Source organism: Panthera pardus, unplaced genomic scaffold (assembly GCF_024362965.1).
Source record: "Panthera pardus isolate Hobbes unplaced genomic scaffold, ASM2436296v1 HiC_scaffold_20, whole genome shotgun sequence".
NCBI classification, from domain to species: Eukaryota; Metazoa; Chordata; class Mammalia; order Carnivora; family Felidae; genus Panthera; species Panthera pardus.
Genome location: NW_026526766.1, coordinates 85048588 through 85059987, shown reverse-complemented (window position 1 = coordinate 85059987; position 11400 = coordinate 85048588). Strand labels below are relative to the sequence as shown.

The window sequence follows — 11400 nt, the reverse complement described above, 5'->3', positions numbered from 1 at the left end:
CCAGAAACTACAGGGAAAGGAAAGGAGAATCACTGCTAATTGTGTGTTTGTTTTTTTTTTTTTTTGAGGTGGGGGAGAGAGGATGAAAATTCTAAAATTAGATGTCCCACAATCTAATTTTAGAATGGGTTTATACAACCCACTGAATGCACTAAAAAACTTTTTTTTGACGTTCATTTATTTTTGAGAGAGGGAGAGAGTGGGGAATGGGCAGAGAGGGAGGGAGACAGAGGATCTGAAGCAGGCTCTGCATGGACAGCACAAAGCCCAATGCAAGGCTCGAACCCACAAACCACAAGATCATGACCTGAGCAGAAGTGGTACGCTCAACAGACTGATCCACCCAGGTGCCCCTACTAAAAAACTTTTAATTGTACATGAATCATGTTTCAGTAAAGCTGTTTAAGAAATAAAGTAATGCAAGGTAAACTAGTTACCTATACCGACTCTGAAGTTTCCAAACTGGATAACTAGGAAAATGTTGTAATTAGTAGGAATAATAACAGCATCTACTATTTATTAAATGTGTGCTTTGTACCAGAGTCTGTGCAAAAGGACTGTATGTATTCTATCTCATCAATCCTCATAACGATCCACTGGATAGGTAGTTTTTATCTTACTGTACCGAATAGGAAATAGACACAGGGTGCCTGGGTGTCTCAGTAGGTTAAGCTCAGATCCAACTATGGCTCAGATCATGACCTCACAGTTTGTGAGTTCAAGCCCCACGTCGGGCTCTCTGCTGTCAGCACAGAGCCTGCTTCAGATCCTGTTCCCCTCTCTCTCTGCCCCTCTCTTGCACGCGCATGCACTCTCTCAAAAATAAACATTAAAAAAAAAGAAGAATAGGATACAGACAAAGAGGCTAAACTACTTGCTTAACTAGTAAGTGGTGAAGTTGGAATTAAATTCAAAACACTTGCTCAGGCCTAATATAACCTGCGATGATAGTGTGGAAAGTAAAGGTGAATACTACTTTCACAAATAAACAACTGAAATCGTCTATAACATATGTTCCTAAACCCCAGAGCAAATTATTCACCATCCTCAGACTTAATAAGGTACTGCAATTTTATTTGTCATCTTACACACAGTGTTTTGTTTTGTTTTTTTTTTTTTTTAAACTAATAGTAACAGTTCTAAAACATACACACCTATCTCAGTTCATTCCCTCCATAGTTCATGGATGCTCTCTGGCTTTTTTTTTTTTTTTTTTTTTTAATGTTCATTTATTTTTGAGAGAGACAGGGAGACAGTGCAAGTGGGGGAGGGGCAGAGAGCGAGGGAGACACAGAATCAGAAGCAGGCTCCAGGCTCTGAGCTGTCAGCACTGAGCCTGACGCTGGGCTTGAACTCGCAAACTGTGAGATCTTTGACCTGAGCCAAAGTCGGATGCTTAACCAACTGAGCCACACAGGCTTTTTTAAAAGCAGAAGACAATGGGAAAATATTGAAGAAATCACCAAACTCTAGATGACCTCCACGATCTCTTTCAATTTTGATGAGTTTAATGTATTTCTTATACAACTAAAGAACAGCATATCAAATTTTACGCATTATTTAAACACAATTACATATCTTAAAACACAGATAACAATAGGGAAGCAGACCCATTGGTCTTAAAGCCCTCCAAAGATTTCTTAATTAGACCATAAAGGTAATTTGCATACTTACTGTAGAGAGCACGTTTTTTTTTTTTTTTTAATTTTTTTTTTAACGTTTATTTATTTTTGAGACAGAGAGAGACAGAGCATGAACAGGGGAGGAGCACAGAGAGAGGGAGACACAGAATCTGAAACAGGCTCCAGGCTCTGAGCTGTCAGCACAGAGCCCGATGCAGGGCTCGAACTCACGGACCGTGAGATCATGACCTGAGCTGAAGTCGGACGCTTAACCGACGAGCCACCCAGGCGCCCCTAGAGAGCACGTTTAAACACAGTAAATACTACTTCAGTAAACCTAAAGATTGGCACAAATACACAAAAATACCAAAACCCCATGCCTACCAAAGTTCTTTCTTTATACTAGCCAGATGCTTTGCAGTTCAAAGGGCAAGCTATGTAAACCTGGGTCTTGCAACTGCGATACTCCTGAATCATTACACTTATTTTAAAGATGAGTGAACTAGGGGCACCTGGCTGGCTCAGCTGGAAGAGCATGTGATTCTTGATCTCAGGTTCATGAGTTTGAACCCCGTGCTGGGTGTAGAGATTAGTTAAAAAAAAAAAAAAAAATCAAATCTTGGGGTGCCTAGATGGCTCAGTTAGTTGAGCATCCAACTCTTGATTTTGGCTCAGGCTCAGACTGTGATCCTGAGGTCACGGGATCGAGCCCCACCCTGGGCTCTGAGCTGAGCGTGGAGCCTGCTTGGGATTCTCTCTCTGGGCCCTTCCCTTCTCATGCTCTAATAAATAAAATGAAAAAATAAAATAAATCTCAGGAGTGTCTGGGTGGCTCAGTCAGGTTAAGCATCTGGCTCTTAATTTGGCTCAGGTCATGATCTCATGGTTCGTGGGAGCAAGCCTTGTGTCGGGCTCTGTGCTGACAGCATGGAGCCTGTTTGGGATTCTGTCTCTCTCTCTCTCTCTCTCTCTCTCTCTCTCTCTCTCTCTCTCTGCCCCTCCCCAACTGACTCATGCACAAGTTCACTCTCTCAAAATAAAAAAATTTAAGAAATTAAATCTTAAAAAAAAAAAAAAAAAGATGAGTAAACTAAACTCTGGAAGGTTAAAAGACTTGCCCAAGGTTATATATCTCAAAAGTGGTAGGTCAGAATTCAAATTTAAAGTTTAATTTAGGGGTGCCTGGGTGGCTCAGTCGGTTAAGCATCAGACTTCGGCCTGCGTCATGATCTTGGATTTCGTGGGTTTGAGCAATGCATCGGGCTCTGTGCCCAAAGAGTGGAGCCTGCTTTGGATTCTGTGCCTCCCTCTCTCTCTGCCCCTCCCCCGCTTGCATTCTGTCTCTCTTTTCCTCAAAAATAGACAAACATTAAAAAAATTTTTTTAAAAGTTTAATTTAAATCTAATATTGTTCTAAGTTAAAAAAAAAAAGTCCCTGAGAAGTTTCTCTGAAGTGAGATGCTGTACTGGTACAATGTAGAGCAGGGACTGGCCTTAAAATGTGCAACAGTTCCTGCTCAGAAGTATGAGAACCTATGGTCTAGAACAATTAAACACAAATACGTCTTCATTTTTGCTGAAAAATAAACCATTTTAGTAAATAATTTTAAAAACCTGTATTTTTAGAAAGTTTATAGCTTACCTACCTAATGCAAAGGTGTTATCCTGGAAAAAAGCCCCTTATGCCATGGCCATCACAAAGCAGTATGGATGAATGAGGAAGAGGAACCCATTTCTCAGTTTTGCTTCAAATTAGAATCACACTGACTTCTGAAAGAAAAAAATCACGTTGAAAATGTAAAAGAGATGACATTCAGCATATACATGTGCCTTGCTAATAAATACTACATGTGTAGTATTTATTTCTGAGCAGCAGAAAGAAAACTGGTATCTTGGGTTATATTAACTTCTAGTCTGTACTATCTTAGCTTCTGCCTTGTACTTAAAATGGACTTAATTTTGAAACAATTTTAGATTTACAGAAAAGTTACATAAATGCCGAGAGTTCTGTACACCCCTAAATCTCTCACCCAGTTTTAATAACCGTCTTACATTACCATGGTACTTTGGTTAAAAATAGAAAACCAACATGGATCAGTGTCTATGTAATTTTACAAAATTAAAATATCCTTTGGAAAAGTGTTTTCAGTCTTCAGACCATTGCCAATCAGCACCCCTATAGGTTCTCCTAATTGGAACACTTTAGCCAAAGAACTTAGTTAAAATCTATTTTAGGATTTTTTAAAAATAAGCTACCTACTTTATGGACTTTGAATCTTGTCTCCCTTTAATTTTAAGACACAGCTGAATGTTTTACTTAAAAAAAAAAAGCCAAAAGCAAATACTCCATTGTAGCAAACTCTCTGAGATTCAAAAGAGAAGGTATTGTTCTAACCACAAACCCCACTTATCGGTCATCCTGCCATTACGTTACAATATAGCCAAGGAAATGGTTTTAAATGCACTCTCATATTCATTAGCACTGGGGTAAGAAGCTCAAATCGAGAAAAACAGAAGGCAGACACAGCACTGGGTTTTAGGATAATGATTAGCTACATACCAACAAAACAAAACAAAACAAAATAAAAAAGGAAAGTCTTCTCGACATGTTGCAAATAAGACAAAAATCTTTCCAACCATAAGTGTAGATAAAGTAAAAAGGAAAAGTTCATGAAAATAATACACAGCACATTCAACGGATTTTAAGAGGCATATTTCAAAATTTCTGCAATCAGGATGTGATGGTCAAGTGGAAATTTTAATACTTGTCACTGCCTGAGACCCTCATCAATGTTTCTGATGGCACAAAGGACACTGTGGGAAAGTATGGACCCATCTCTGAACTTACAAGTATTCAAGAGTATGAATGTTAAAAGTTTAACACTTTCACCAATTTATTTCACTTATTTTTTAAAATTTAGGCATTAGAATGGTATCATGTAAAAATGTCTAAATAAGTCTAAAAATGTTTTCAAAAAGAATTTTCATAAGCCTAAGTGATTACAAAAGCACACGCCCATAGCTTAATTGGCGGTGTTTTCTCCTCAATCCATGGTATCCTAGGATTCTATACAGTAGTAATTCAGCTGCTACATCTCACAAGAAAGCCTGATAAACTACCATAGCAGACAAAATAGCTTAAATAAGAACATAATACAAAGCCCCCCCCCCCATCAGAAAAGACACAGGAAATGACACATAATTTTGTGTTATCATAACAGGGCTGTTTTTCCAACCCTAACGGTTTTCTTCATGTGAAAAGTAAAGTCTTCCTGAAATTCCCTATTTATGCAGATTCCTGCACTGAATCCGAGGATTATGGAGGGAGGAGAGCTAGAGTGGTAATCTGCCTCAAGTAAAAAACTTGAGGGAAGATTTTAACTGAATTATTTTGACCGAAGTCCTTTTCTAAGGACATTAGCTCTGACAAGAGCAGGCATCAACAAACAACTTAATGTTCCTAAGAGCTACAAAATAAATTTTTAAAAGCACATTTTCAAAGAGCTGGCTAGTACCGAGCTTCTCCAATGAGCAAGGGTTTTTTCCTCCCTGTACTGTGATGAAATATACTTAGTATAAAATTTGCTATTTTAAAGTGTCCAATTAGTAGAATTAAACACATTCACAATGTTGTGCGCAACCATCACCACTATCCATTTCCAGAACCTTTTCATCATCCCAAACTAAACCTCTGTATCCCTTAAACAATAACTCTCCATTCCCTCCTCTACCAGCTCCTGGTAAACTGCATTCTACCTTCTGTCTGCCTCTATGAATTTGCCTATTTTGGACAAAGTATAAGTGGACTCATACAGTATTTGTTCCTCTGGGTCTGGCTTATTTCTCCAGGGAGTACCTTAGTAAAGCAAAGAATGAACCAAATTATTAGGTTTCTTATAATCTAACTGTACATACTGACACAATTTCTGCACTAAGCATACAGCTCTCCTAGAAATCCTGCTACTGTTCCATGAGCCCCCAGGGACACAAGATCTCAGACGGACCCTTCCTTAGCCTGTAGACAGGCCTAGTTAAGCAGCTGTAATTCAAAGAGGAGGCTCCTGGGAGCTGTGGAGGCCATCCTGGGGTACGTGGAGGGATCGAAGGGAATTCAGGAGCTGTGCAGGCCTAAAATGCCATGGGTAGGAAAAGGCAAGGATTTATCAAGGTACGCTGGCCCTGAGATGGTCTCTGGTCTGCCTGCTTCTGCACCGGACACTTAGGTTGGGCGACACCTGTCAGAGTTGAGGCCAGACTGCAGTCTAGTCACTGAGAATGTCACCAGGGCAAGAAGCTTCACAGGGTCATGAGTCACCTTGCATGGCTCAGAGGTCCGGGCAGGCCTGCCCTGCCCCGCCCAGACAAACCCAGTTAGGAGAGGCAACAAACAAGAGAGAAAGACACAAAACTGGCACCAACACGGACGGCCAAAGAGCAGAGCTGACGGGCAGGCCATGAATGAGAGGAAGGGCTGAGAGGGAAACACAGGGTGAAAAACCACATAAGCAAGGTGGAGGCAGAAATAAAGACAGGGTCCAGATAGAGACGGGCTCGAGAGAGACAAACTGGAAAGAAACACAAAGTTGACAGGGGCCCAGTTGAGATGCAAAAAGGGCAGGTGACAACAGGTGACAGAGACCGCAAGCGAGGGGAAACACTACTTAGAAGTAAACAGAGACAGATACTAGCAAAGTCTGGGCACAACCTTTCTCCTGGCTTTGGCTCGAACCCGAGGCCGCCGCGCCGCACCCACACGGCGCCCCCGAAAGGCCAGCGGACGAACCCGAGCGGGATCTCCAAGCGCTCTGGCCCGCCAAGGTCCGCCACCGCGGGGTGACCTTGGGCGAGACGCTGCCTCGGGGGCCTTGGTGTCGCGGTCGGCGCACCGGACTGGCTGGAGGCGGCCCGGGGCTCCGGGACTCCAACCGCCCGAGCGCGGCTAAAGCATCCCGGTCGGCGGAATGGGCCTGCCGGCCGGGGGCGCCCGCGCCGGGTCCTGCAGAGAAGCCCTTAAACCTCTCTGGCCTCCCCCCTCCCCTTCGCTACCTGCTGTCTCAACTCCGCAGTACCTGCTAAGGGCTCCGCACTCGCATAACCCACCCGCGGGACACTTTCCGCCACCGGCTTCAGGCCCGTTCAAGCCGTCGCCGCCGCGACCGACTCAGCCTGCGCCTCCCGCCCCCGGAAATGCTTCCCGGTTCCGCCCCCGGGACTGCCAGTGCTTCCGGGGGTGCGTCAGAGAGAAGGCGGTGTGCGCATGCGGGACTCGCTTTTGGGGCGGGGCGTCAGGAGAGGGCGCCCTTGTAGCCAGCGACTGCGCAGTGTAACCGGGAGCAGGTTAATCTGCTTTACGGACGATGAGTGAGGCTACTACTGTGAGTTAGGAAGCTGATTCCAAGTCCTAAACCCTTTACAAACTTTCTCTCTCTCATGTTACCTAGCAGAGATCGTATCAAATCTTTTTTGCCTCCACAATGCCTTTGTCACGTAGTGGATGCTCAGTAAATCTACAACGAATGGAACAGTTCCCTCTGTGTGGCAGGCGCTGAGCTGGGTACCCTCCCCAACCCTCAGGAAAAAGGCTCATTTTGTTCAGGTACCAGAGGAAATCTTTTGATCTCTGGGAGGTAGATCTTCACCCCTGCTAGAAGGAATGACTCATAATCAGTCCAAACTATTAATGGTAATCTCATTCTCATTATTAGCCAGTGGTTAAACTAGCCATAGTCATGTGACCAGCTTCTGGCACGTAGTACTTTTTTTTTTTTTTTTTAAACAAAATCCACTAGGACTTTTAGTTAAGTATGCCCCTTAAGTGCTTTGCCACTTTTATTTTCTTCCTGTCTCTTAGCAGATCTTAAGGTTGGAAGTTCAGTCCCAATCATGTGCCTATGATGTAAAAAGCAAATGCTAAGGCTGGCAAAGTGAAAAGATGGAAAGAGCCTAGGTCTCATATGACATTAAGCTACAGTCATAACTTAACTCTGGATGTTCTGTTTTATGAGCCTAATGCATTTCTTACTTAGACTTTATTTTTAACAATGTTGTAGACTCTTCAAATAGAGCAGCTACAATTTATATTAAAAAACTAAGAGAAATATTGAAAAGCACCCTTTTCAAAACATAGATAAGCTTGTGAAAAAGTCAGGAAAATCATCTGAGGCTAGGGAGAAGCAGAAACACAAGCCTAGGAAGTTAGAGTTGATGTTCAGAAGTTTTGTACAGATGGGGCCCCTGGGTGGCTCAGTCTCTTAAGCATCTGGCTCTTGATTTCTGCTCCGGTTGTGATCTCATGGTTGGTGGGATTGAGCCCCACGTTGATCTCTGCGCTGACAGTGTGGAGCCTGCTTGGGATTCTCTTTCCCTCTTTCTCTGACCCTCCCCTGCTCACGTGTGCTCTCTCTCTCTCTCAAAGAAATAAACTTAAAAATATTATTAGAAACTTTGAACAGACATAGTCTGCATCGGTTCTGATGGGTTAGCATGTGTGCTATACTGATGAATATTTTGAAAATCGTCTCTGGAGGTAGGTAAACAATGATGCTGCTACAAGCCGTAGGGACATCTATGGGTCCAGGCAAGATGAGAGCCAAATTGGAACATCAGGTTGGGACCCAAGAAGGAATATCTCTTTAAGGGAAGGATAAACTGAAGGAAAGAAAATCTGCCCTGCTGCGATAGGCAACAAGGAAAGTTGTCTCTCTGCCTTGGTTCTGGATGGAGAGGTAATGCGTTTTACTCAAATGGCCATCACATGGCCACAATGTTTGCATGGTCCAAAAGCCCACAGGCTGGACGCTTTAGTTTAAAATGGGCCTGTGTTGATAGTACCTATGGTATTTGGCTGAAACAAACACCTGACCTCTCTGGAAGAACTCACTATCAACCCAAAGAGGCCAGGTAGTCTTCCAAATGAATATGAACTCATAATCAATGACCACAAAACCCATAAGGAAATAAGCAGAGAAGTCCAGTACAGAGGAAGATCTTGTTTGGGGGGGGGGGTTGTTTGTTTTAATATTTTATTTTTTTAAGTTATCCCTGCACCCAACATGGGGCTCAAACTCACATACTCTACTGACTGAGCCAGCCATGCGTCCCAAAGGCAGATCTGTTTTAAAAGTATAGCTCGTTGGAAGGGTTAAGCACTAAATTAGATACAGCTGAAGAGAAGTTTGTGAACTAAAAGAGAGATTTGAAGAAAACAACCCAAAAGGCATCCCAGAGAGATAAAGAAATGGAAAAGAGTGAGAACGTCCATCATAAGCTTGTCACTTCTGTTAGGTGATTATAATGTGAGTATGAGCAAGGCAATTGTCAAATAATGATTGAGAACGTTCCAGAATTGATGAAAGATAAGAATCCTCAGGAAATGCAATGAATCCCCAAGTAGGATAAAGATGTAAAAACTGAGATCCATTCTGCTGAAACTGCAGAACACGCCAGCACAAGAAATGATTTTAGAAGTAGGAAAGTCCTATAATCTACCATGTAATGACAGTGATGCCAACTCCTGATTGTTCAATGACAATAACAGGAGCAGTGATGATAAGAAGAGCATGAAATAATATCATTAATGAAATAATCGCCTTAATGTGATGAGAGAAAATAATTGTCTACCTAGAATTGTATACTTAGTCTCTCAGGGATGAAAGCACAGCACTATTCAGATCAACAAAAACGAAGCGTTTCTACCAACAGAACTTAACTGAAGGAACTTCTAGAAGATATATTTCAGGAAGAAATCAAGTGATCCCAGGAAGGCAATTGGAGGAACAATAAAGATTGGTGAGCAAAATGGGGCGCCTGGCTGCCTCAGACGGTTGAGCTTCTGACTTCAGCTCAGGTCATGATCTCACGGTTCGTGAGTTAGAGCCCCACGTCGGGCTCTGTGCTGATGGCTCGGAACCTGGAGCCTGCTTCAGATTCTGTGTCTCCCTCTCTCTCTCTGCCCCTCCCCAGTTTGCACTCTGTCTCTCCCTCTCTCAAAAATAAATAAACGTTAAAAAAAAATAAAAAAAAAAAAAGATTGGTGAGTAAAGAAGACGCAAACATGAGTAAATATGAACAAGTATCAGGGCAAGAAACAAGTACAACTTATAATTTGTGGGGTTCAAAAAGGCGAAACAAATAATGGAATGATTGTATATAAAGTGTAAGAGTGTTATGAAGCATGCCTTGGTTGTCTGTTGCATAACTAACAGCCACAAAACCTGGGAGGGATACAACTATATTTGTTTACTGCTCACACATCTGGTGTCAGCTGGGGGTGGATTAAGAAGCACTGCTGAGCTTGGTTGGACTTGCTTTTACATGTCTGGGATCAGCTGATCTAGAATGGTCTTGGCTGGGGGCCTTTACTCTGTTCTGTGTGTCTCACTCGCCAGCCAGGCTGACAGGATAAGTTCTCATGGCAATGGCAGGGACACAAAAGAGAGCAATGGAAATACACAAGCACATTTTCAAAACTCTTTTTACATCTAATTGGCCAAAGCAAGGCACATCACTGAGTTCAATGTTATAGTAGGAGGGAGGTATGAAGGATCATCGCAAAGGGTTTGCATACAGGGAAAGCAAAGCATTGTGGTCAATGGTTCAATTAATCGAAATCTGTGCACTGTCCATAAAAATACTGATTAACATTAGACTTTTAATTAAATATGAACATTGAAATTGGGGGCTTACCATTGAAAGAATAAAAATAGAGTTATGGACCAAACCGGAAGGAGAAAAAAAATTTTATTATTTTTTTAAATGTTTATTTTTGAGAGAGAAAGGAGGGGGGGGAAGGGGCAGTGAGAGAGGGGGACAGAGGATCTGAAGCGGGCTCTGTGCTGAGAGCAGAGACCCTGACTCAGAGCTCGAACTCATAAACTGTGAGATCATATCCTGACCTGAAGTTGGATGCTTCACCGGCTGAGTCACCCATGCACCCCGAAAAAAAAAAAAACATTTTAAAAAGAAGGCAAACAAGAAAGGAAGGAAGGTAAAAAAGGCAGAAATGAAAGAACATAAAACATACAAAGCACAAAATAAAGTGGAAAAAATTCCAATGTATCAGTAATCGCAATAAATACATTAAAAAAAACCCTAAGCCTTCTAATTAAAAGAGATTCTAACACCAGTTTTTTTAAAATCAAGCTATATACTGTTTAAAATACAAAGATGGAAAATTTGAAGTAAAAGAATGGTAGAAGAGATTCCATGCTGGATCTGTTGGCTATATTAATTTCGGACAAAATAGACCTTAAGGCAAAGAGCATTGCCAAAAATAGTGTGGTGGCTTGCATTATTGTTTTCAATAATTTATAGCCCGTCCCCATAAGAGGCCTGTATTTTCCACCCCATGGACTCAGGCTTTGTGATTGAAACAGGAATGAAAGTTTTTTTCTTTTTTTTATGTTTATTTATTTTGAGAGAGAGAGAGAGAGCACAAGTGGGGAGGGGCAGAAAGAGGGGGAGAGAGAGAATCCCAAGCAGGCTCTGTGCTGTCAATATAGAGCCTGAAGCAAGGCTCGTTCTCACAACCTTGAGATTATGACCTGAGCAGAAATCAGGAGTCCAACCGTCAACTGACTGAGCCACCCAGGCGCCCCCTGAATGGAAGTTATGTGTGCATTCCTGAGCAGAGCTTTAAGAACCATCGTTCCTTCCCTTTGCCACAAGATTATGTCCCAAGAGTATACTGCGGCCTGGGTCCTTGAATGAAGATAACACAGAATGAAGAATGGGTAGTACTACAATAACCCACAAAGGACATATAACATGAGTGAGAAAT

General features: G+C 42.2%; 1 protein-coding gene across 4 annotated transcripts in view; it reads right to left on the bottom strand.

The window, feature by feature from the left end:
• Positions 1-6812, bottom strand: part of ZBTB43 (zinc finger and BTB domain containing 43) — a 21588-nt gene extending 14776 nt beyond the window's left edge. The window contains exons 1-2 of one of the 4 annotated variants that reach the window (XM_019421122.2): positions 6723-6812; positions 3269-3392 (exon numbers count right to left, since the gene is read on the bottom strand). The gene's annotated coding sequence lies outside the window, so the exon portion shown is untranslated. Of the gene's footprint in view, positions 1-3268; positions 3393-6668 lie in introns of all 4 variants that reach the window. The other 3 variants (XM_019421120.2, XM_019421121.2, XM_019421123.2) reach the window with 3 other exon arrangements.
• Positions 6813-11400: the final 4588 nt, after the last annotated feature.